The sequence below is a fragment of the Battus philenor genome, unplaced genomic scaffold (assembly GCF_028537555.1).
Source record: "Battus philenor isolate CCGP_79_NKW_IND1 unplaced genomic scaffold, ilBatPhil1.0.hap1 SCAF_2, whole genome shotgun sequence".
NCBI lineage: Eukaryota > Metazoa > Arthropoda > Insecta > Lepidoptera > Papilionidae > Battus > Battus philenor.
The window spans coordinates 3,843,431-3,868,792 of record NW_027181682.1 but is presented as its reverse complement, the minus strand read 5'-3'; the positions used below and the strand labels follow the sequence as shown (position 1 = coordinate 3,868,792).

At 33.4% G+C, this 25,362-nt stretch overlaps 1 protein-coding gene across 1 annotated transcript in view; it reads left to right on the top strand.

The window, feature by feature from the left end:
• The window catches only part of LOC137922118 (pseudouridylate synthase RPUSD2-like), a 180,467-nt gene that overhangs the window by 410 nt on the left and 154,695 nt on the right, over positions 1–25,362 (top strand). The gene's annotated exons all lie outside the window — the stretch shown is intronic.

Below are 25,362 nucleotides of genomic sequence, written 5' to 3'. Positions count from 1 at the left end.
ACTCGGGGGTTACAAATTCACGGAAAATTTTAGTGTAAATGTATTGCATTATGAATTTTTACACAATCGTATATTTCTTTAAATAAACAACGTACAAAGTTTTACAAAATTAATATGTAAAAGCAAAAATTTTTTACAACAATTAATAAGGTATAACAATTAAAATAAAACAATATTTGTTTATATATGCATTGTTTATTACATGATTAAATTTAGTACATAAATACACTTAAAAAGAAATCGCTAGGAATTGACCAAAAAACAAAAATCAATACAATGTGCGGTCTTATCCTAAAATTCGATTTGTTATAAACAATCACTTTTATTAACATAATTTATAATAAAAAATTGTTATATTGTACGCGAAAATTAATTTTTAAAAATATATTACTATATTATTTTTATAAAAATTTAAATGTACAAATTATATATATGTACCGATAATGTTTAGACCAAAGAATACAGAGTACAAAATAAGGAAAACCGTTTCAAATCGAAGCGAACATCTGACTCTTCACGCCCAACAAGTTGTTTCCATTATTTACATGATTTGAAAAAGTCCTTGGTTATTAATTGAGGAACTGGTTTTACAATTTATTTCGACTTCCTCTCATTTAATGTTAGTTGAGCGAATCATAAATTTCAATGTAATTAAATAAAATTAGTTATTTAACTGTCGATAAGTCATCATAAATATTTATCATATTAACATGTTTTAAAAAATTTGCAACATATATTTTAGCCGCTTATAATATAATGTCTTTTTATTTATTTTTTCATTCATAAATTCTTATTAAGGACGTTACACGTGTTGATTTGTTAAAGGAGTACAAATAATACGTACTCTTTAGGGATAGATAGTAAACAATAATCAGTTTTGATATGTAGTAATCCGAATTTCGAAAACGCGTTTTGTATTACTATTATTTATTATTATTACGTTATTTATTATTTATAAAAATATTGATTTTTAGATACGAGTTACCGTATATTAATTGACAGCAAATGACCTGACATTTACACTGTGTATACGCAAAAATGGTGTTAATTTTAATAAGGTATTTATTTAATATGCAAATTGTAAATTAGTTCCTCGGATCAACATTTTCATTTGAACAAACAATGCAATATCGGTTCGATAATGACGTTTATCAAAATCAACGACCCGGCACGAAACCGGTTTTTGAAAATGGAACGTGAATAATTATTTTTTTAAAACTCCAACCGGTTGCGTTTATTGCACAGTAACTGTAATCAGAAATACTGATGGCGGGAATATGAAATTACATACGAAAACAAAGTTGTAGCTCCGAGTTATTGTTGTTCAATTTGCTGTTCTAGATGTTTGTTATAGATTTACAAATATTTTGTTTTTACATTTTAAAAACAATTACAGCGAATGAGTTTTTTTTAATTAACCATAATTAAAAAAAATGTTACCGCGTTAAGATTTCATAGCTAGCTGGTAAGAACAATGTGGCAGTTTTAAAAAAAGAACGTAGGGAATATGTAATACGTATATACAATTATCAATTTATCATAAATATTTGTTTCAATAAAAATTTAATATACAAAAAGCTCTTATAATATTATAGTATTAAGTTTAAAATTTAATGTTTTATATTTAATTACAACGTACGAACGCGTTGTTTCGTTTATTATATATGAATAAAATATCACCATAAAGCTATGTATGTTATAATAATTCATAATTTTAAATAAATTTATTTGTACTGGGATATATCTCCCTAAAGATATCTAATGGTGGTTATACCATAATCACCATGCTCGTCAGGCGGGTTGACGATCGCAGTTTGCTATTATGGTACGGAGATAACACTGCTGCCCATCCTCTGGAAACATGTTCGTGAGCAATGACAATCCTATATAATCTATTATATAAGATTGTATCTCAGGAATCGAAGCCGGAACCGATGATCGCAAGTCTCAGTCTTCTACCGCTGGACCGCTGCTCTAGATCGCTATATAAGCATAGTTCTTTATTTTTTTTATCCATATTAAGTTAGGTATCATAAATATTGTAATATCTAAATTTGTAAAATTTGTACAAAAATAAAAAAATGTATTACAATGTGAATATTCCGCACATTCTGCAACCGACAAGATAAGGAGAATGTATGGTCAGTGACTAATCGCCTCCTTAAACACTCGACTCGGCGACAACCTCCTACCACTTTAAAGATAGACACAGGGCACACACATGACGCCCAACAAAGCGCTACAGCTCTCTTAAATCATTTCTATCCCGACGATTCTCCAGACTTTTCAGCCCGACACAGGCATCTTCGCCGTCACAGACAGGATACCTCTGAGGCCCCTGACGAACCTCCTTTCGCAGTGGAAGAGGTACTGGAGCTACTAAAACTTATGAATGCAAAAAAGGCACCAGGTATGGATGGCCTCACTTCAGACATATGCACACAATTTACACAGGCTTACCCACAGCTAATAACAGATTTATTAAATAGATGTTTAAAATTGCATCACTTTCCCCGACAGTGGAAGCAGGCATATGTCAAGATCATACCGAAGCCTGGTAAATCTGATTACAGTACCCTCGATTCTCACAGACCAATTGGCCTCATCCCTGTTTTCGGGAAGCTGTTAGAAAAGCTCCTGATCAAAAGGGTGACTTTTGTAGCCACGGTCGCAGGCAAGCTCAACGGTCACCAATTTGGTTTCAAGGAGCAAACCAACACAACCATGGCGATCTCCTCGGCTCTCGATGTCGTTCGCTCGGCCAAACGAGCTAGAGAGGCCGTCATCGCCGTCTCCCTTGACATCAAGGCAGCATTTAACAACGCCTGGTGGCCAGCTCTATTCGAGGGCCTCAGGCGGATCGGTTGCCCTCGAAACATTTTTTCAATTTTTGAAAACTATGTTCAAGACAGAGAAGTGGTTTTAGATTACGCCGGAGAACGAGTCACTAAGAAGCTAACTAAGGGCTGCGTTCAGGGTTCGGCATGTGCCCCAATTATGTGGAACATTATCCTAGACGAGCTTCTCGAAATAGACCTGCCTGATAGGTGCCATTTACAAGCGTTTGCCGACGACGTCTTGCTTATTACACACCACATTCGCGCTGAAGATCTCCAAGATTTAACCAACTCCGCGCTTGGTAAAATTATTGAGTGGGGTGAAAGTGTTAAACTGACCTTCGGCCCCGAAAAAACACAAGTTATTGCATTCACACCCACAGCCAAAAAATGCTCAATAAGAATGGGCCAATACTGCCTTCCGTTTATACACGAGTTCAAACTTCTGGGAGTCATCATTGACGAGAAATTACTCTTTAATAAACATGTTCAGCACACTATCAAAAAAGCCTCGCGCATATTTAATAGACTTAGTCTTTTCTGTAGACCAACATGGGGGGCACATCCCGAGAACATCCGGACAATCTACATCAGTATCATTGAGCCAATTATGACATATGCTGCTGGTATATGGGGGCAAGCGGCTCTAAAAAAAGGGATAATAAGGCGGTTGTTAAGTATGCAACGAGGCTTTGCCATCAGGATCACACGGGCGTTCAAGACCATATCCACCACAGCCGCTCTAGCACTTGCAGAACTCACCCCACTCGACCTCAAAGTTCGGGAGGTACAGGCACTGGAACTCACAAAACTCACCGGCGCCTCTCATCTTTTACCTTCTGATACAGCTCTAGAACGCCCTACACCACCACACAAATTATTGCACCCCGCTACCAGAGTATCCATTTCTGTCCTTTCCCCCTCTAGAGGTCGTAATTACACAGCACCCTATCCCCATGCTTTGAATATTTACACTGATGGGAGCAAGCTGGAGGACTCCTCCGTAGGAGCGGCATTCGTTGCTTTCATGGAAGGCCGCCAGACTGCTTCCAAAAAATACAAACTTCACTCGTTTTGCTCGGTCTTTCAAGCTGAGCTTCTCGCCATTTCGAAAGCCTGCTCGTGGGCCTGTTCAACATACCCGAACACATACACAATTATTCACACGGACTCACAATCTTCCATCGCCGCGCTGCAGAATAGAAGCAACACCCACCCCATCGTCACACAAATTCACAATCAGATACACGCACGCGCGCCAGCTACATTACACTTTACATGGGTCAAAAGCCACACAGGCGTCGTCGGTAACGAGGAAGCCGACTTGGCAGCAAAGAGTGCTGCCGCAATGCACTCTCCACCGGCTTATGTCTACTTCCCAATGAGTTTCGTGAAGAGCGCAATCCGTGCGGAACACAACCGCATTTGGCAGGCTAGATACGAGAGCTCGGCACAGGGTCGACATACCATAGGACTCCTTTCGAAACTCACCGACATAAACAAACTGCGAAAACTCATCAAGACATCCTTCCATCTGACACAACTACTAAGCGGGCACGGGTACTGCAAGCAGTACCTGCACCGTTTTAAAATAATCGATAATGAGACTTGCCCGTGTGACGACTCCACAGTACAGACTTTTGATCACTTACTCAGACACTGCTCCCGATTCGCATCCAAAAGACATATCCACGTGACCTTATGTGAAAACCTTAATATATCTCCGTTCAGCTTACCGGACCTTCTCAAGAAAAAATCTACAGCAGAATCTTTTGATGAGTTGGCCCGGCACATTGTCCTAAATCTCAAGGCATTTAACGGTCTGTAGCGCTTGGGCAGCGACTTAAATAAAATAATGTAGCAACTAATATATAATTGTGTATTCCAAATTGTATTGTTAATATGTATAAATTTTAGCTGTATTTACCCATAAGTGAAAATTGTGTAAAAAAAAAAAAAATTGTAATAATAATATAAAACGCTGTCGTGCCTCGCAGCTGGGAGAAGAAAGATCCGTATCAAATAGCGGCAACCCTCTCCCAACTGTCTGCGTTTAGTTAAAGCGAAAGATAAATACTGTAAAAAAAAAACACTAGCGATACAAATTAGAATTAATAAAAAAAAAAAATAATAAAGCTTGAGAATGAATTGTTTTATTACTGTATTAAGGTGTTGTAAAAGTGACAACAGAAAAAAAAAACAATTTTGGCCTTTTGTAGTCCCTTTTCAGATAAAGGCATTCAGAACTCTCGTAGCTCTATGTTAAAGAATGTTTTTATAGGAGAGTTCTATCTGATTCTAGTTTATATCAAATTGAGCTCTTCTGGCATATGGCGCCTTCTCATGACATATGCAAGTGGTTTATGAAACATCCTGTGTGAAAAATAATATGGATAAATGAATAAATAATTAATGCAGCATGTTCACGTCTGTGTGTGCATTATAATTAATTATTCGAAAACCCTTCGTTCAGGTTGCGTACGAACTTGTTCATACATGTGCACCGATAAGTTGAAGGCAAAGATGCAATCGCCCGCCCGAACGATTAATTCGCTGAGAAATTCCACTTCGCTAACTTTTTTCGATCGCTCGCAAGAAAATTTTGGTCGTGCCTTTATAAGTATGATAACTATGGTGAGTATGGTAATTAACTTTTTTTTTTAATTATCTTTAATACGTAGTTGGCGTGCGGCGACAGCTTCATGCAGAATATGTTTAAACTTTGCGAGAACGACTTTATATGGTACAAATCTTAATTAAATGTAATGCGTAGCATTTTTTTAAGTACCTTATACTTACAATTACTAGACTCAAACTAGTAAAAAAATCTATAATCATCAAATATCGTTTTACCACTTTGTCTTACAAATTCGATTTCTTTAATTTTTTTTTAATCCAAAACGTTCTGTATAAATTAATAAAACATCGGAGATTTTCGCTTGAAAAAGTGCATAGTAAAATATTGATGTCATTATGTGCCTATATGTTAATATACTCTCATGTAATGTCTCGGAATTGTGTTGTAAATTTAATAACTTAGTCAAACATTGTCTTGTAAAAAATACTACGACAAGTTAAAGAATTTTCAATTGATAAAAAAGCTAGAGAATTAATTGCTCTACTTCTATATGAAAAATATTAAGTTGTTTGCGTTAGTTAGGCTCTTTAATGAAGGCCTGTTGTGAACCCATATAGCTTCAAGTTGAAAGATTCCAATATAAGGGAGCTCAATTTCTAATTCCAATCAAATTTAGCATACAATATAATTATGGTTACGTCGAATAAAATATGGGTTGTTAGTGTTTTTTATTTTATTTTATTCGAAAAACAAACAGGAGGAAGTACACACAGAATAATCTTAAATAGTATGTGGAATACTCCACGACGTGTCCACAGATCATTTAATACAATTCATTGAGTAATTTATCAGTATCGTAAAATTAAAAAAGAAAAAAATTAGATTAGATATTTTGTGTATCATTGAAATATTCGTAATTTGCGTTTAAAATATTATTTTTCTTAAGCGAACATGTATGTTGACTCATTATAAATTTGTGGAAAAATAGGCGTAGTGTCGTCAGATGTACGATTTCGCTACCACCGTACGGCTCCATTCCTAAACCCATCCGCACTAAATATTACTGTTTCGTTAGCGATTATACCGTTGCCCGCTAAAGTCGAACTAGAAACAGGGTCTATTTCCGTCCGCCTCCACACTACACGACAGATAGTTGGCGAACATCGGGCTTTCGTATTTTATTTTTGAGAAGACATTCTTTTCTTCGCTTGCACCTTTTGTTTCCTACTCCCGCCCGATATAAACCCGGAGCAAGAATCCGTCCGAGAGATACTAATTTTCATACGCGTATCTCTTGTGATTTATGTATAACGTCATTGGATTGTAAACTTTACATTTTCACGTTGATTTATGTAACGTTTGTGTTTTAAGGTCGACGGAATAGGGTTTTTTTATCAGTTTACTTCTTGGTATTTGAAACATTAAGGCGAATTGTGATAAAACTATCCATTGTGTTTGCGTTGGTATTTCTGTATAGATTTAAATACGGATCTGTAAAGATATAGTAGTCCGAAGACACCGGATACAGACCACTACCAATCTTACTGTAAATCTATAGGAATCCCATGAATCCCATGTTAAGCAATAGGCGTCCTGTGGATGAAATGATAATAATGATGTTAAAAAAGTTTTAATTTTAGAGATACAGTTTCAATTACTTCTTCTTATATTAAAGTTGTTATACCGGTACCTTTGTACTGTGTAAGTTCCGTGGTGGTTCCTGTCTGAATGCTTCTGTTTTTTATAGTTGATAATCATTAAGGACGTACTTAAATACATTGTGTCATATTTTTGATTTTTAATATTTATAGTTATCTTTCCAAATGGGTACAATTAACTTTATCTTAGTAAGAAGCTATGGTTTTAATTTTTTTTGTAGTAATAATCTACCTAGCTGTATTCAGCAAAGGTTATCAAAACCGGACCAATTTTTTTCGTGTCATAAATAATGATGAAAAGTCCGTTCTACTTTCCTTACAAATTCATAATTGTTTTTAGAAAGTGTCATTTGAATTTGTTAACTTCTGATTTTTGCGAGTGAATGAAAATTTTTAATATCTCATTTTTAATACTTACCGTCCCGAGGGAGTCATTTCGATTTCTCGGCAGCGTAGGATTTTGTAGGTTCGGAATATTTAATTAATTCACGCAGATTAAGAAGCAAAAACAAGAACAGGATAAAGAGAAAATCCTGGCGAACGGACTCGCCTTGATTAATCTGCGCTTTAGAATTGTTGAAAAGAAAATTAAAGTAATTAAGAAGGCAGACGCCGATTTTTGTGTAATGTCCGAATTTTGATTTACGAATTCGAGTTTAATTTTTAAAATTTGATTTATAAACGAAATTAATTTTGTATTTGAAAACGTAGGCGTTCTTCATCAAAACACGTGATCTGTATATTCTATAAATGCTGTTTTTGAAAGGTGTGAAATCGGAATCCGAATTTGTAAACTGCTTTACCACGTCTTAGGATAGTCTAAGGATTTTTTCTTCCAATCATGAGCGAGCGTTCACTGCGCACTGACGAAAGAGAGTTGCCGACACTCCCTCTCCCGTCCCCACCGAGGTACAGCGTTTTACGGTGGCACTATTATATATATAGATATATATATATTTATATATATATATATCTATATATATCTATATATATATCAAAAATTTATAAACGATATATCTTTGCTGTTGAACTTTGTACTAGGCTCGCATAAGAATGAATAATGTGACGACCTGATTTTAAGATTGAAAATAAACGTGACAGACCTAATGATATACTAGAAACTGTTTTAATTACACCAATGTTGAACTTGTTTGGACCATATTTTTAATTTTATAAAATAATCAACGAATGTGAATTAATTTAGTACCTGGTAGTTTTTAAATTTATGAGCCACTTTTGCTTGCGTCAAAGATTGATAATTACATTCTATAGCATGTTTTAAATATTAATCTGTTTAGAATTTATTAAAGAAATAAAATGGTTTGTATCAAATGATATGAACCAAACCTTAAATATGAGTTATTACTATAGGAGACACATTACTAACGATACACGACTAAGAAGTGTAAATGACACTCTTATATTAATAGCTTAGTGGTAGAGTACTGCTATTGAGACTTTTGATCGTAGGTCGCGGGTTCGATTCCCAATTCACATTTTGCGCATTTATTATAAAGATGGAAACTGCTCATCACAAGTTTCCTATAATGTTACATCTGCTATACTGCGATCGCAAACGCTACCTAGATTGGAGGGTATATAGAGAACGCGAGAGAGATAGAGCAAGAGTAGCCCAGTGGTGGAGGACTTTCATTGGTTTCTGGATCGATTCCCGGGATACAATCTTATATAATTCACAATAATTGCATTTATTGTAAAAGTTTACCACTGCTCACAGACAAGCTTCCAGAGGATGAGCGGTAGCGTCCTCTGCGTACCATATTACCACAATGTCATCGCAAACCCGCCTGCTAAGCGTAGCAATAATTGTATATCCAGCCATAGATATCTTTGGGGGAGGCCCTATTTCACGCAGTGAGATGAAATGACGACGATCATTCAAAGTTGTTTTATTGGTCATAGATGTACGGAACATACTTTTTGTAAAACCCATTCATGTTAATATTTCTATCTAGATAGTTACTGTTTCTCTATGGGCATTAATAATTTAGATAATGTATATATCGCCATAGATATTTTAAAGATAACAGAGTGCGTTTAGCCTTAACGTCGCATACGTAAGCTCGACAACTCCTTCGGGAACCTGAGCTCTGGACCGTTACATCATATTATTACTACTGAATAACGAAGCACCTGAGATGTTAAAACTGCATGGGTGTGTGTTCGATGAAGAGTCCTGGTGCGAAGGTATCGAGAAGACCACCGCTTGGGCTGTACTTAGTACGCGTTTAGCTTTCAGACTGCAGGGTCAAGAAAACTTTAGCATTGGCAGAACTGCCAAATCACTTCCCTATAATAAATAAACACGTTATCTAATATTTTTATATTTATGGCGCATATATTTTAGGACACCAGAGCTATATTTCTTAGGTTTCAAAATTAGGTTATTGTATTTATAAAGTATTGCTTATTTTGTTTATTGACGACTGTTTCTTTTTTTTTACAGGGTTTTCTCCGTTCTTTCTCGCTTTTATAGTGTAGATTTCATATAAACGTTTTTTTTTAACCTTTTGTTTATCTTTTGTAGTTCCTAATTTTAGTTTTTCTGTTATTTAGTTCATCAAAAAAAATTTGGCTTGTAAACTAGATGTTACAGTCAAAATGTCGAAATATTCAAATAGCGTAAGGAAAGATATTGGTTTATACCGATGAGCATAACTTTACTACCTTCAACGGTATTCAATACAACATTTTAAATTTATGAATCGAAAATCGTTTCGATAAAATACATCGAGGAAAGTTTATTTTGAATCGACACTGAGTCGATTCGGATTATTTTTCTAAGCCGGCTCATATTTAGGCTCGTAAACACGGCTTTGTTTATTTCCGAAGTCAAACATATCGCGTTCTGTAAACGAAATCCGCTTGACGATCGTCGTTCTTAATTTGAATATATTTTTTTTAATCTAGCCGTCATGCTGGCTGTAATATTTTCGTCGTTGTGTGCAACAGAGCAATGATTATTACTAAACAGATAATAAATTGCATATTCATATGACATTTACTGCATTTTATGTCAATGTAATCTGTGTTTATTCTAGACGTCATATTATTTTTAATTTTTACCTCTATGACTTTGTTGCACTATACCGAGAGAGATTGACATGACGCACATGAGATGTTTAAGAATATACGATTTGAGGTTTGTGTACAGTCCTTCTTCGTCCAGTCGATCACGTACCGTAGGAGTGTCAAGTATTTATTGACAGTTGTCACATACCTTACATGTTTTATATCAGGATGTGTAAGTTTCCTTACAATTTTCTTCCACTGTTTATGAGCAATGATCGGGTTATATAACAAAAAGGTGCACAAAAACAAGCTTGTCATTAGTGTATGTCTTAAATTTCGTATTAGCGTAATGCATTAGCATAAAAACCTGATTAGTTATCACAAAATAAAACACAGTGGCACTGAATACATGCTCACGGTTATCAGACGAGGTACAGTCACGACCAAAACAATGTACACACATTGTAGTCATTTTAGATTTCATGACCAAGTTTTAAAAGCGCCAATGATGGAATCACTAACATTAAATAGCGGTTACCCTGAGATGAAAGTGTATTAAAATCTAACTTATAAAATTCAATTATATACAGAATGGATTGTCTAGCGGAGTCGTTAAAGAGCTTATTGCTTCAGCAGAATCCACAGGTATTTTCTTGTTCAATTTATAATCACTTTTATTTAAAATATTGACAAGGTAGTTTCTTAACTGTTAGACAGTGACATGTGTAATCGTATTTTATATGTTTTTTTCCATGTGTTTATTTTATTATTCATTTGGAAAGACATAGTGATGAATTCTTAATATACGTCGGAATCTATGATGAACCAAAAAAAAAACTCAATCGAGTTATTTTTTGACGTCTTTCGCAGATGTCCATACCAGCAGTTAGTGAAGTTTATTAACGATCCTTATTTTCGCTTAAATATTACATTGTTTTATTGTTTAATGTAAAGGAAGAACAAAAATATTGAAGACATTTGATGGACTTTGTTAAATGTCGATTGGATTGTTCCATAGTCTATTATTACATATAAAAATTGAAACTCTGGAAACATTTCTGTAATATGCATTGTACTTGATCAACCTCCATGTACAACGTTATAAACGTCAAATCTATTCACATATTTCAACTCACAATTATAAATTTTAAAGGTGTTTCGTAGACACTATACACTATATTTTACTCCGCTTTTATAAGCGATCTCTCCACCGCTTACAATCTCTTGTAAGAATATCTTCACTACTAACACAAAGTTCTTTTCACAGACAGTAGTTTAGGTTACTTTACCGCTAAATGTAATTATTGATAACAATATAAGATGTAAATAAGGTAGTTTTTGATATAAAAGTATGTTTCAAATAGCTCTCACGCCAGCTCTCTAACATTGTACATATAACATTTCGAGTACGTTGATGGTTACCGTATGATGTTATGCTGTAACCGATTCCAAGCAAAGCGGTTACGAGATATATTTAATTCCAGACGAAGTAGAGTGTTTACAGGATGATGTTAATAATAGACGTATAATTCAATTCATTCAGACATATTTCACTTGTACGCAAGTCACTTAGTAAATTATCGTTTGATTTATATCTTTGTGCATATATCTGTAATTTTGTTTCTTTTCAAATTTACTCGTATATTTTATTAACTGCCCGTTTTAATAAGTTATAATAGTGTTGTGATTAATAAAAGTAATAAATTTTTCAAATATATATATGTATAAATGCATTAATTGTCTGATACAGATATGATAATTCCTAGCCTTTCAAGCCCTGGTAGCACAGTGTTTCAGGAGTGTGACTTCGATAGGTTGTAGTTTCGATTCCTAAAATGTATATACTTTAAACAAATAACATTACTACCGATAAAAAAGCGAAAAGCCGTAATTAATTTGGCTTATCTAAAAAACAAATCTCAAAGGATTTCTAAAAGTAAGAGTGAGGTGTTACGGACTTTGGTTAAGTTCCTATTTGATGTAGCTCTAAAACTAGCCCTAGAAGTCATGAGACTAAACAAATTTTTAAATAAAGAATATCTGAAGAAATAAAACTAAGTAACGTCATCTAACTTCTCAATTTTATTCTTCCGAATATTACTAAACTATCAATAAAAAAATGAAAAAGAAATAACATACAAAATTATAAATTAGTAACAAATTTCTAAAATTTAATTAAATTATTATCATTAATACTATTTAGTTTTGATATATTAGAAATAATTAAATTTAAGGATTAAATGTGATAACTTCAACTAATTCTAAGTCATTAGACAATTATGTTATGTAGCGAAGGCTGCCTTACAATGGGCGTGTATGGACTGAAAAGAAGATAGAGAATTATTAATGTCAAAATGATTTTAATAACATACGCGCATGTTCCTCCCTGTCGCCTAGTCAATCAAAGTGCGCCAGATGCATTTTACCACAGAGTTTTTGGCAAGCGTTATTTTTATATCTAGGCCAACATGAATGTAATATCTTATTACAGAGATAAAAGATTCAACTAGCTGTCTGACAGCTGAGAAATATCTGTCATTTACTTTAGAGACCGAGTCTCTGGTTTGCTTTACATTTTTGTATACCTACTGTATAAGTAATATCGATATGTTCATAATGTTGTCTTTGTTCGTGGAAATTTACAAATTCTTAAATGTCACACATATTAATATTGTTCATATGCATGAGGACTGAATAGATACATGAAAAAATGTACTGAAATTACTTAATTTTTCAAAATAAACGTCATTACATTAAGTTGTACATATATAATATCAATTATTGGATTTTATTACGGTACATAGTTATTTTTTACTAGAGTATGCAATAAATGAGTTATATATGGTTTTATTATGTGCTTTGATTAAAATTAACTTAGAACAGAGATAGTCTTATGAGCATAGGTCGTTGGCTTTAAAATATAATCATTGTTCGCTTAGCTACGCTTTATAACCAAATGTTTTCTAAATACTTGCGTTCTAAAAGTTTGCCTGATATAGGTCACTGTGAACTTGAGTTTCTTTAATTGGAATGATTTTGATTAATTGGTAAAAATGCATAGCTAGGCCAACTGCTAATGTCAAAATATTATCATTGTTTGCCTAGCTACGCTCTGTAACCAAATATTTCCTATATAGTTGCGTTCTAAAAGTATGCACTCAATAGGTCACTGTGAACTTGATTTTCTTTAATTGGAACGATTTAATTAGTTAAGATGCATGCATGTCTAGGGCGGGGGCCAATGTCTAATTACATTCTTAACGCTGATAGACTATATTAAAATATTATAATGACGTTTAATAAAGGGAAACATTGCGGGGAGACCACCATATTTTATTACCAAAAATTCAAAGGACTGGTGGGTCTGATTGATTTTGGCTCCATAAACGAAAATATTGTAAGACTGACAAGTTATCATTCAAGTTAATTACCTTTGACTAAAGATTGAATAGTCAAATGTTTTAATAATAATAGTATTGTATAGTCTTTGTTATAAAATACGGTTGTGAATTATCATGTTTAATATTACACCTGACTTATTGTACTTTCACCTTTGATTCTTCGATTATCATTCCTTTTCCACCAAAAAAATAATTTGTGAAATTTTCCAGACGAGTCATTCATTGTTAGTGACTGTATATCTAATATATAAAATTCTCGTGTCACGGTGTTCGAACTTGAACTCCTCTGAAACGGCTTGACCGATTTTTACCAAATTTTATATGCGTATTCAGTAGGTCTGAGAATCGGCTACTATCTATTTTTCATACCCCTAAGTGATAATGGTGGTCCACCCCTAAATTTTTTATCCTGTTTTTTATACAAATTTTTTTGTTTTTTTTTTATGATGCAGCATATAAAAATATACACAACCCGAAATTTTCACCCCTCTACGATCAAACCCTTATTTTTTATTTGTTAATTAAAAACTTTATTTTTTCTTGCAAAACAACGTTTGCGGGATCAGCTAGTATAAAATATATCGGTATTGATTTTGATAATAATGTTCTGATAAATTTCAGTACTTTCGTGTGTTGGTTTTAAATTTTGTAGTTAGTTTAATAGCGCATTGTTGGCAGTACAACCGGCGACACAAATACAAACACAGAATCATTTCACTAATGCGACAGGCTTAATTACGGTTGACCGCTCAATTGTTTTGATGATTGCTTTACCGTTGTACGAATAACGAAAAATCGATCCTACGCTACCGCTATAGAGTGTGTATTTCTTTAATTCACTTCATATGTGACAATCTGACTAAACAGCTCTATCGAAGTACATAAGTATCATCGTAAATTCAATATGGATAAAATCTGAATGTTAACTTTATTTACTATTATTACCTTCATATCTCTTTAAACTTTAAAAAATTGATATAGGTTAGATTTGATTCGATGCAATAAAAACAATAATTACAACAATTCGACTATATTTTTTCGTCCGAGAGCTTTTATATAAAAACTTTTGTAAGCAAGATTAAAATGGAAAGAACATTGTAGTGGGTAAACAAAATTTAATTATGAATGATTTTATATCGCACATTTATGTGGGACTCATTTTTAATTACCATTATAATACTTATGGTTAACATAATACTCTCCAGATCAATGTTTCCCAACGCGGGGCCCACTCCCCACGTGGGAGCACTTTGATCGTTAAGGGGGCAATTCGGAAGTGGTCTCGACACGTGTCTTACCATTTCGCTTTAATCTACAAAATATATATGTTAGATAAGAAGGCGTAAGAATTTTAGAAAGGCTAGAGAGGGCTTAGAAAGGCATGCACATAAAAGGTTGAAAAATACTGCTCCAGGTGTTGTTACATCATCGTATTAAAAAACTTTAAGTCACGTTACCCGTATTAATTAATCAAATTTGGAAGAAGCATGTTAATCCGGCAAAACAACGAAATCGCAACCGTTATCGGAAGCCCTGTACGAACGAACCGGCTCGCTCAGTACTTCAAGTGGCACATAAATTACAATCGTCGCCGTCTAACTACTCGTTTTCTATACTTGGAAGAATCTCAAGGAATTTTTTCCTACCTCATTAAATGTTTCACAGTGGAAATTCTCATACGTCCATTCCTCTCCCACATACCTCCTGTCGATTAGTAAGAGTTTCCATTTAAGGCGCGTCAGCTTCACGTACAATGGACCTTTGTAATAAATATCCTTGACAAGTGGGAGACGTAAAGATTTTTTATTTACCTTCAAGTATTTACGAATACTGAGAAACGAAATGGCACGCCGGTTAGTTAAGGAAAATATTGTATTTTTATAAAAACCTTTCACTTACACTTTAAATAACCGAGTTATCAATTTATTAACTTTAATGAGATTATTTTTTTATTCATAAACCTTTGTAGTGTACCATTGCGAACTTAATATCATTCTCTATTGGTTAACCTGCAAAAATTAAAATTGAGCAATGTTAATATTAGTAAAGATAAGTAATTTTAATAAATATAATTAAAAACAGAAAATTAAAAAATCAAGTAAGTTAATGACAACTACCGGTAATTTACCAAAAATATTTACTATCTATACTTATTTATTTTTACTTACTGAGGAAACTTAAAACTGGTCACAGAATAACAGGTGGCTTACACAACAAGGGGTCATCAGAACTTTCCGCTTTTAGCGTTATTTACATTGTATGGACGTACAAAACGATCGAATCCTATATGGAAGAAAGTTACTCAATAAACTTTATAGCATATACAGGATGTGTAACTAAGTTTTGCAAGATGTATATATACATATATATACAATTAATAAATAATATAAAAAACAATGTTATTAATGTGATGATTTTGTGAAATTTACTTTTATGTTTAAAATCGACTTCTGTTTTTTCGTTCGATCGTTTTCTGTTTAAAATCGACGTGAAACCAAGGGATGTTTTTACATTTTGAATGGTACGTCTTGAATTTTCGTAAATAAAAATTGTATATATCAGTTACGTCAGTGGCTCGAAAATTCTATATGCATTAAGTTCATTTAAAGTTTTGCAGTTTCATAAAGACGATATTTTTTAATTATTAAACAGTGGTGGTATCCCAGCGGTAAAGGTAGGTAGACTTGCGATCGTAGGTTGCGGGTTCGATTCACGCTTTGTTGGTTAATTTTAAAGGATTTCCACTGCTTGCTAAAAAAATTCGAGAAGATGGGCAGAAGCGTCCTATGCATACCATAATACCACATTGCGATCACCAACCAGCCTGCTAAGGGAGACGAATGTAGTATCTCCCCTCGTAGATATCTTCGGGAGAGGGCTATCCCTTGCAGTGGGCGTCTATAGGCTGAGACAACGACGAAGATAATATTGTATTTTTTTTTTGGTAAGCGAAATTAATTTATCATCATGAAACGCGTAAAGTTATCGAGATCAAAATATCGATGCTCGTGTATCGATTCAACAGGTTCTATGACGTAACGCCATGTAAGCGTCGGACCGGTCCTCTGCGGCGTTTGTTTTTTTATCACTTGCTCTCTTAAAAGGATGAAATGAAATAAATCAAGTCCTTTCGTCGATCGCATACGTCTTTGTAATTAACTATATTTAATCAATTATTTTCGATATTATTTGCACGCAAAAAGTTGTAGAGCCTCGTTACTTCTGTTACAGTTTAAATTGTTTACATTTATAACTGTGAACTTTCTCTATAGACATTAGTTGCTATTATTGTATATATGTACTTATTTATATATGTCCGAATTTTAATTTGTACTATTTCATGTTATATTTTTTTTTATATTTATTATGAAAACTTGTACCGAACATGTAATATAAAAAACCACAAAAGTCAGAAAATTATAAAAAAAATAATAAAGAAAATATCTGTATAACATAACAGAACTCTCCTTGTAATATGTTTAAAAGAAAACACAAAAATTATAATTGATAAAGGATCAATAAACATTTTTGTTAATGTAACAATATTGCTTTTTATATCCTCTGCGTACCATAATACCACACTGCGGTCGACAATTTGCCTGCTAAGCGTGGCGATTATAATATATATATATATATATATATATATATATATATACACGACATATAGACGATATATAGACGACATATTTTAAAACGAATAAGGAAATTGTAATTGTAGAACAATGGGAAAGTGTTTGTACTTCGTAATATTTATTAAATAAAAAATACTTTGTTGGCTCATTACATAAATAATAATGTTTATCGTAATCTTACTAAAGGCGAGATCTTTAGATGATACCCTTATAAATTATAAATCTAATTAATAAAGGTGTCGTACCAGCGCTAACAATTTTGATAGCAACGATTCGAGAACTAATTTACGATCCAGACGTTCGCACTAAAGGCAAACTTCGTAATCACTTCCTTATACACTGTATCAACAGAGACTCCGTGCACAGCGGTGCATCTTGTGGTAGTTAAATTAACAGTAATATGATCCTCCGTTAAAAGTTATTGTATTAGCTTAACGACGTTAAAGTTATTACGCAACCTTGTTTACGTTTGAGCGAACGTGACTGTGTAATAAAAATGAATACACAGTGAAGCGAATCAACCATTATTTGAACAAGCTAACAATGAAATCACGACGACACCGATGCAGTTTCAAACAAAACTAAATAGCTTCTTAACTAGAAATATGGCGTCATTCGTTATTATTATTGCCTACTTAATATTTTAGTATCAGGTAACCCGGCACGCGAACTTACATCTTATCTTCATTAAGTCACCGGCTCTGCACGCAAATTTTGCAATAAGGACGTAATGGAACAGGTTTTTAATTTTTAGTTGTGGTAATAGAGTCTAATGTAATAGTGTCTCATGTTTTTGGGGCTTGCATCATTAGTTATAAATAACGTTTAACATTTAAATACATTGGTATTAACCTACCAGATTTTAAATTAAATTTATTAATAAAAATTGGTTTGTAATAATTAAAATTTTGGCGTGAAATGTAACAAGTTATTTAAATACGCATACTTCTTTTGTCTTTCGGAATAAATTTACAAAAAAAAATTGACGAGTATTATGCACATTAATTAAATATTAACTGCTTATTTTTTATTAGATGGATAACATGATAGTACATTGGTTGTAATTTTAAAAATATTTGAAAATTCGTAATGACTCGTCATACACTTTTAATTTGTTGTATTATTGAAAGATAATACACATTTAAGTTTCAGCTAAATATTCGTTGTCGTCAATACAGCCCATAGACGTCCACTAGACATCGACCTCCTCAAAGATATCTATCGGAGGATATACCACAATCGCTGCGTTTGGCAAGAGGGTCTGCTGCCCATCCTCTGGAAACTCGTTTGTGATCAATTTCAATCATATAAAATTAATGAGCAAAATGTGATTAATTTTATATTGTATCCCCGGGAATCGTACCCGCGACTACTGCTTTAAATATGTAAATGCTTTAAAAATATAAATAATTATAAATCTTTGATTTTATAGAAGTGTCAGTTTGCACACGTATATAGTGGTATTTTTCTTTTTTTTTTAATATTTCCTAGGTTTGTTTTGAAATACGCAACCTTCATAATAACTTGCTTTTCTGCTATATAAATCAGTTTTATATGCCTTTTTGGCGATCACTTTTATAAAAAATATAATAATAAACTCCGTCGATAAATTAATAATTCACTTGATAGTATCCAAATCAATTCATATTTGACTCATTATAATGTAAGACGTGAAACCATTTAGACGCCAACGACGACTTAATACGACAATGAGGATCCAGCAAATTTGGTATTCACTATTAATACCCGTCTGTTGCTCAGGTTCACTAAATGATTTAACGAGCCCGGATGCCTCGTATAAAACACCAGAGGAAAGTAAAACGAGGAATGTTAATGAGTCGCTAATGGCAGGGTAACAAACAAAGAAAGCAGGATACCGCCGCGGGGCGCTCGGAATTAATTTGAGAAAATTTAAAGACTCTTCAATCTGTCACTTCGCTCGATTATAGTCAACTAAGGAACGATTTGTACATTGGAACATGTTTATACTTTAAAATCCAATCAGTAAGTCTATTTAAGTAATAGAAATTACTATAGCAAGGTTTGGCTGCGGCAAGCGAGCCTCATGCGGCTTTTTGAACGATTATTTTTGCTTACAGATATTTCAGCTCTTGGAAAATGGAAATGAATTACTAGCGTAATTAATTATTATTGTTATTCAACCATAAAATTACCGAAATCCAAACACAGGTTATAATTAACTAATCGGCATCTTAAGTTATTAGGAGCGCTGTCATATATGTGTGCCATGGTATCTAGCTTCAATACAAATATTTTGTACTTTTGTTTTAATAATTTCAATAAATACGTAAAAAAAAACATTCTTTTACGTGTTTTAAACGACCTAGCAAAAAATTTTAAGTTTCGAAAAATTGCTTGCAATATAAAAGAGCTTGGCCTCCCCTTTTCTATAGATTTTTGACAATGTTTAAAATTTTACTTGACAATAATGACGACGATCTCAAAATTAGTGTTTGCCCAATTACGCTTAGTATTTTTTACTAATAAATAACCATTGTTATATACAATACATAGTAAAGACTTTTAACCGTTTTTCTAATTAAGTATTTGCCATAGCCATTCAAAATTTTATTGTCTCTGGTATAGTATTGAGTTTGGCACCTTATTTTTATTATATATTATTTAAAAAATATTAATTTATTTAAATAAAAATTTTCCAAAACTTTAATATCATAAAAAATAGTTAGTGACATAAAATCCTGCGGAATATTATTGTACATATTTTTATCTGCTGTTTTAATGACCGCGCAAGGCTTAATGCGCGCACTCCTACGCAGGCCGGTGCCTATGGTTGCAGCCGAAAGGTAACCCGCGAAATCGTTAGAGAGTGCACGAAGCGTGATTTTTTAATATCGCAACCCATACATGAGCACCGTCGACTTTCCACTAACGATGTGGGCTGCATTTTAATATCTCTTACCGGCGCGTATTTTACACGTCTCGTTATGCGAACTATATACAAGTATTGGCCATTTTTAATTGAAACCTCATACTCATATACGTGACTTATGTTTGTCTGTTGCGAATGGTTTTTTTATAACTACAAACGAGACTATGATTTGTATGGCAGCTTGGGAAACATAGCTATTTACTAATGTAAAAAAGGTATTTTATCTTTGTACCATCGTTGCAATAACTTTCAGGATTTAAAATAAAAAATATTATGTTAATAATGTTTTTTTATTATGTTTACTACCGTTCAATCAAGTAGACATGCTGTGATTAATGTTAACCCAGAATGCGAGGGTCGCGGCTACATTCCTCTATGGATATTTTAATTGTGCTCGTCGCTTTAACGATGTTTCAACTCGCCTAGTCTAACGTCTGTTCATTAACTTTAATACGTGTTAAAGGCCCAAGTTGTTCAAAGTCATTTTATTATAGTTTTTATCCATTTAAATAATTTTAACGTTACTTTAAGGTCATTAGAAAACGTACGTCGCTGACCTTTGTAATTCAGCAGTGGACGTCAAGACAATTATTGAAATGATGATGATAATTATTTTAATAATGTGTTATAAGCTTCTTTGCAAGCCTTAGCAGCATGTTTACTAAGAATTGTGACTTTAATGTTGGCATTACTATAATAAATATTGTGTACCTCTTTAAGTCGATTTTGCATCAGGATATGATCATTTGTTATGCATTACTTGAGTGAATTAATTTATTGTACTCTGAAAATAATATATATGATGGAATAAATATGTCAACTGGTCCAAATATGAGAATTTAGATGTAAATAACCCACTGCCTCTTACATTGTATATGTAGTACATTATTGAAGTTTAAGTTTTAGGACTTCATTATGTGTGGCTATTGATGATGTCTCCGTCTTATGCTGCCCGTATTCAAAAACTTACCGCGACTTCAGCTATGTCCAAGGCTTACCTAGTGGGAGCCTTCCCTCGCCGCGGCAGCTCCCTGCTCGAGAGCCTTTCGACCTCAACGGTCTTCGGTTGCATGAGTGATGTACCGCTTTCATTGCCACTTAAGACAAGCAATCGATCTCGCAGTCGAACTCCAAGCATAGCTCTCTCTATTTATCTCTGGTTGACCTCAAGCCTCCTTATATTGCCCACAGTAACCGGCCACGTCTCAGATACCGATTTATCAGTAAGAGTAAAATTCATTCGCAAAAGTTCGTCGGATATAATTAATCGTCGAGGCGTTTAGTCGTCCGGCAGATCTATTAACTTTGTTTATTCGAAGATCCGGGGAAACTGTGTCAATGGGAACATCGGCTCGTGTTCTCATCACTCTATTTAAAGAAAAAGACGCCTCAAACCGATTCACGTCTCGCTTTGTCATATATTACAGAAATACTATTAAACCGTAGCAGAAAAAAAGAACGGAGTGCAAACATCGGACGTCCTTCGCGAATGTTAGGTTTCTTTTACAACAAGCAATCCAGATTATATAACTTACTATAGGTTTTTCTTATTTATATATATAAAAAGTTTTTAATAACTATAAATAAATAAATAATCTCAATTGTATCTCTAACTATATCTTTTGCACGTTTACTAATATGTAATGATAAAGAATAAAAATGTGAGTATAACATAAAATATCAGATAATTTGTTTTTAATTACTCTGAATTGGAGTTAAAGATACCGATTTCTATTTTATAGTTTGAAGTAAAACTATTATAGAAAGTACAGATAAATGTAACATTTTGTTTCAAAAATATTTGTTTTGATAATAAATACAAAAATCCTTACATAACAGACGCAGTTGATTATTGAAAGTAACATTAAACTTAGATATTCAAAGTAAACACTGATGACCGGTCTTATGTTGCCTTTTCACGACCGTATCTATGTCGTCGGTCTACCAAAAAAGTCTTACCGATGGAGGTTCTATCGGTTCGTGGTTACAGCTCGAGAATCTTCCTGCTCCAATGGTTGCACCAATGATGTGCCACTTCATACAGGATTATATTTTATTGATATAAATTTACTTATTAACAGCAACATTAGTTAGTACCACTGCATCGTTGTTTATATAATTAAATTATGAGGTTTTTTTTTGTAACTTATTTTTAACGTAACCTTCAAGTAGTGTTATAAAAATTACAACCAAGCGATGTATGGGAATATTAGAGTGTCATTAGTAAATTTATAATTATTATGAGGTCAGTTGGTTCTGTAAACTGGTTTACTTTGTCGATTTATGTCATCGCTCTTATAAAACAGTTTACAACTAACTAAGCGAAATCCGATTGCGACGACGACATTCGTGGCATCTAAACTTTGTTTTAAAATACTATTTTATTTCGTTAAAGTTACAAAGTTTCGACAACAATTGTTGGAAAACATCACGTTAATATTTCTACGCGTTTAGCACGTATGTAGCAGCTATGTTTTACTTTTGTCATATCCGAGGAAAAATAACCTATTTCCGCTGACATAAGATTCAATTTAGTGTAGCTCACACATAAGTGGACGATATTATTCTTGTCATAAATCTCGTTCAGATCATTTCTCAAACATAATTCTTTGTTCATTGGGTTATTTTTTCCGTGTAAGCGGCAGTCCAAGCGTGAATACGGGGACTTGGTTTTAGCGCACTGGATTTTTATTCGTTACTTTATTCGTTCTTTTTTATTTTTAAATATATGAATAATAATTGAATTGACTTCATTAAAGTATGATTTTTATTTCTGTTCGTATATAAATATATATTTTAACGACGAATTTATAAATCACGAATAAAGCTGGTCATTGCATTATAAGAAATGGTCTGTTTTTTATAAGTCGAGTAGTTCTAAAAAACAAAATTCTTTGAATGTTCGTCACACTGCGGGGTGGCCATTTACCGTCTATGTCCTACTATTTGGGTCAGTAGCGCAGTGACGCCTCTGATGACGTGGGTTGTGCTTTATTGTTACCTCACTCCACCACATAATGCATCCTCACGTCTGTTTTCATTACTTCTTTTTCATATTCGCTACTAATTTTTGTTGAACTATTTTTAAAGAATTTTTTAATCTATTCTCTTTATAGTTTCTAAAAAGTAACACAGAGTATACAATTGTTTGATGTAAATATTAGAGTTTGATTTGCCATCATTGTAAAATTTGTCAGTAAAAAGCTGCAAGCTTTAACACCTATTTACAATACATGGATGGTGGAATTTTTTTCTATTGCAATGCCATGGACCAATAACTTCTGGAAGTACAAAGGCTGCAGGGATAGACAGTAAACAATAATGAATTTTAAAATTTAAAAAAATTTGAAATTTTGAAAACGCCTTTTCTTTCATTATGGTATTAATTTTTTCTGAAACTATTTATTTTTGAAAAGGACTTACAATACAATGACAGCAAATGAACTATATATTCATACTTTTACAGCTTTTACGTGTATTAGAAAAAACATTTCTCAATCTTTTAGTTAAATTATGTGTTCCTTTTGACATATTTGATGTACCAACAATTTCATATATAATGAGAATAAGAAAATCGATACCTGTCATCTTATAAATACGATACGATAGTATAATACAATCTGAATCTTATACAGAATCCGCAGCGGTGGAATTATGTATGATAACTTCAAACGCGCGCCGTAAGGAGCTTCGAATTTGAAGAACACGCAATCAAAGCCTCCGTTTCCTTTGTGATCACGCGAATCGGCAATTAGTTGTTCTGTCAATGTTACAAAGTGTAATAGCGACATTGCGAAGAGGTCATGTTTCCAGTTAGATAATTGAATTCCTAAATACATACTTTAAATCTAATGAAAGAGTGTTTCAACGAAAAACACTTACAATCACGCTCATTTAAATATTTGTTTTTTATTGCGATTAACTTTTAAATTACGCTACCTAGAACATGCTAGGTATCTCTTAGTGTCTTTTTCACTGAATATCAAACTTTCTATAACTAACTTAGTATCAAACTTTTGATTTACGTAAAAATTGTATCGATATCAACTGCATTACTGTACAAGTAATTAAAATAGGCTCATAGTTCTTTGCTTCAGTATAATGATAGTTTAGAAATTTTAGCATTTGTGTAACTCTTCTCGTAATGCATTTGGCTTTAAACACTCTTTTCACTAATCAACACGTGACGTTCTGTACGGTCGTGATTAAAAATCCGTGTTTAGTCTAATGGGTAATTGTGGTCGCTAAATCATGATCTGTTTCAAACTAGATTCATGTTATAATTATTAATTAGTTTTTATTTTGTCATGGTCCGATTTATTGTAGCTTTTTAGTCTCCTGTTGTAAAATAAATATTTATTATGTAAGTTGTCGTTCACGCTGTTTGCATATATTCACTGCATATCAATTATATAATACGATGTATTAATATGCTGGTTCAACCTCAATACAGTTCGTATTACAAGTGGCGAATCAAATCTAGGCATTTTACGATGCGCACAAATAGATGCGCACACGCATGTCGGGGCGCCGCGGCCTGATTGATTGCGCGTTCCGACTTCAAAAAGCAGGAAGGTTAACCGAACCATACGTCTGGTTTTATTGACACGTCTTTCTTTTCATGTCTTATGTTGAGGATCCGTTATAGTCAATGAAAACACCAATAAATATTCAGAACATCTGCGATCAATATAGTTTTGAGTGTTGAATGATTTGCTATTTCGCTTTAATCATTGCTCGGAATTATCAAAACCACGTAAGCGTAGACTTCAAATGTAATATTTTTGCTTCTTTTCCATTTATTTGTCTTTGTATGTGGTCGAATTTTCTTTCTTCGTCATTTCTATTTTTTTTCTTTTTAATTTTTATAATTCCTTTCCTTTCCCTAGACTTGCTATCGCTGAAGCTACCTTGAAACCTGACACTATAATACTCTTTCTTGAACCTCGTTGGGCTTTTGCCTCTGTTACCCACTGCAGATGTTAATATTCTACTCCAAGATCCCTCAGTGCGGCCAATGCGCATTACCTATGATAGCTTACTCTAATGAAATGTGATCATTTACTTCGAGGCTCACTGGCAAGCTCGAATTGAAGTAGCAATGGGCACGCCGCATATCGCGCAGATCAGAAAACCGCAGGACACTAACAGTTACATTTTGTAGACACATTGAGTTGTGTTTACAAGCCCGTGGTTTCTACTCCAGAACTATTGGCTCCGACTCGAAGGAGGAATGCATGCATCCAGCTTTAAATTCGCCCTATTAAAATCATTGGCTGAAATGTTAATGATTTACTAATCAGCTTAAACAC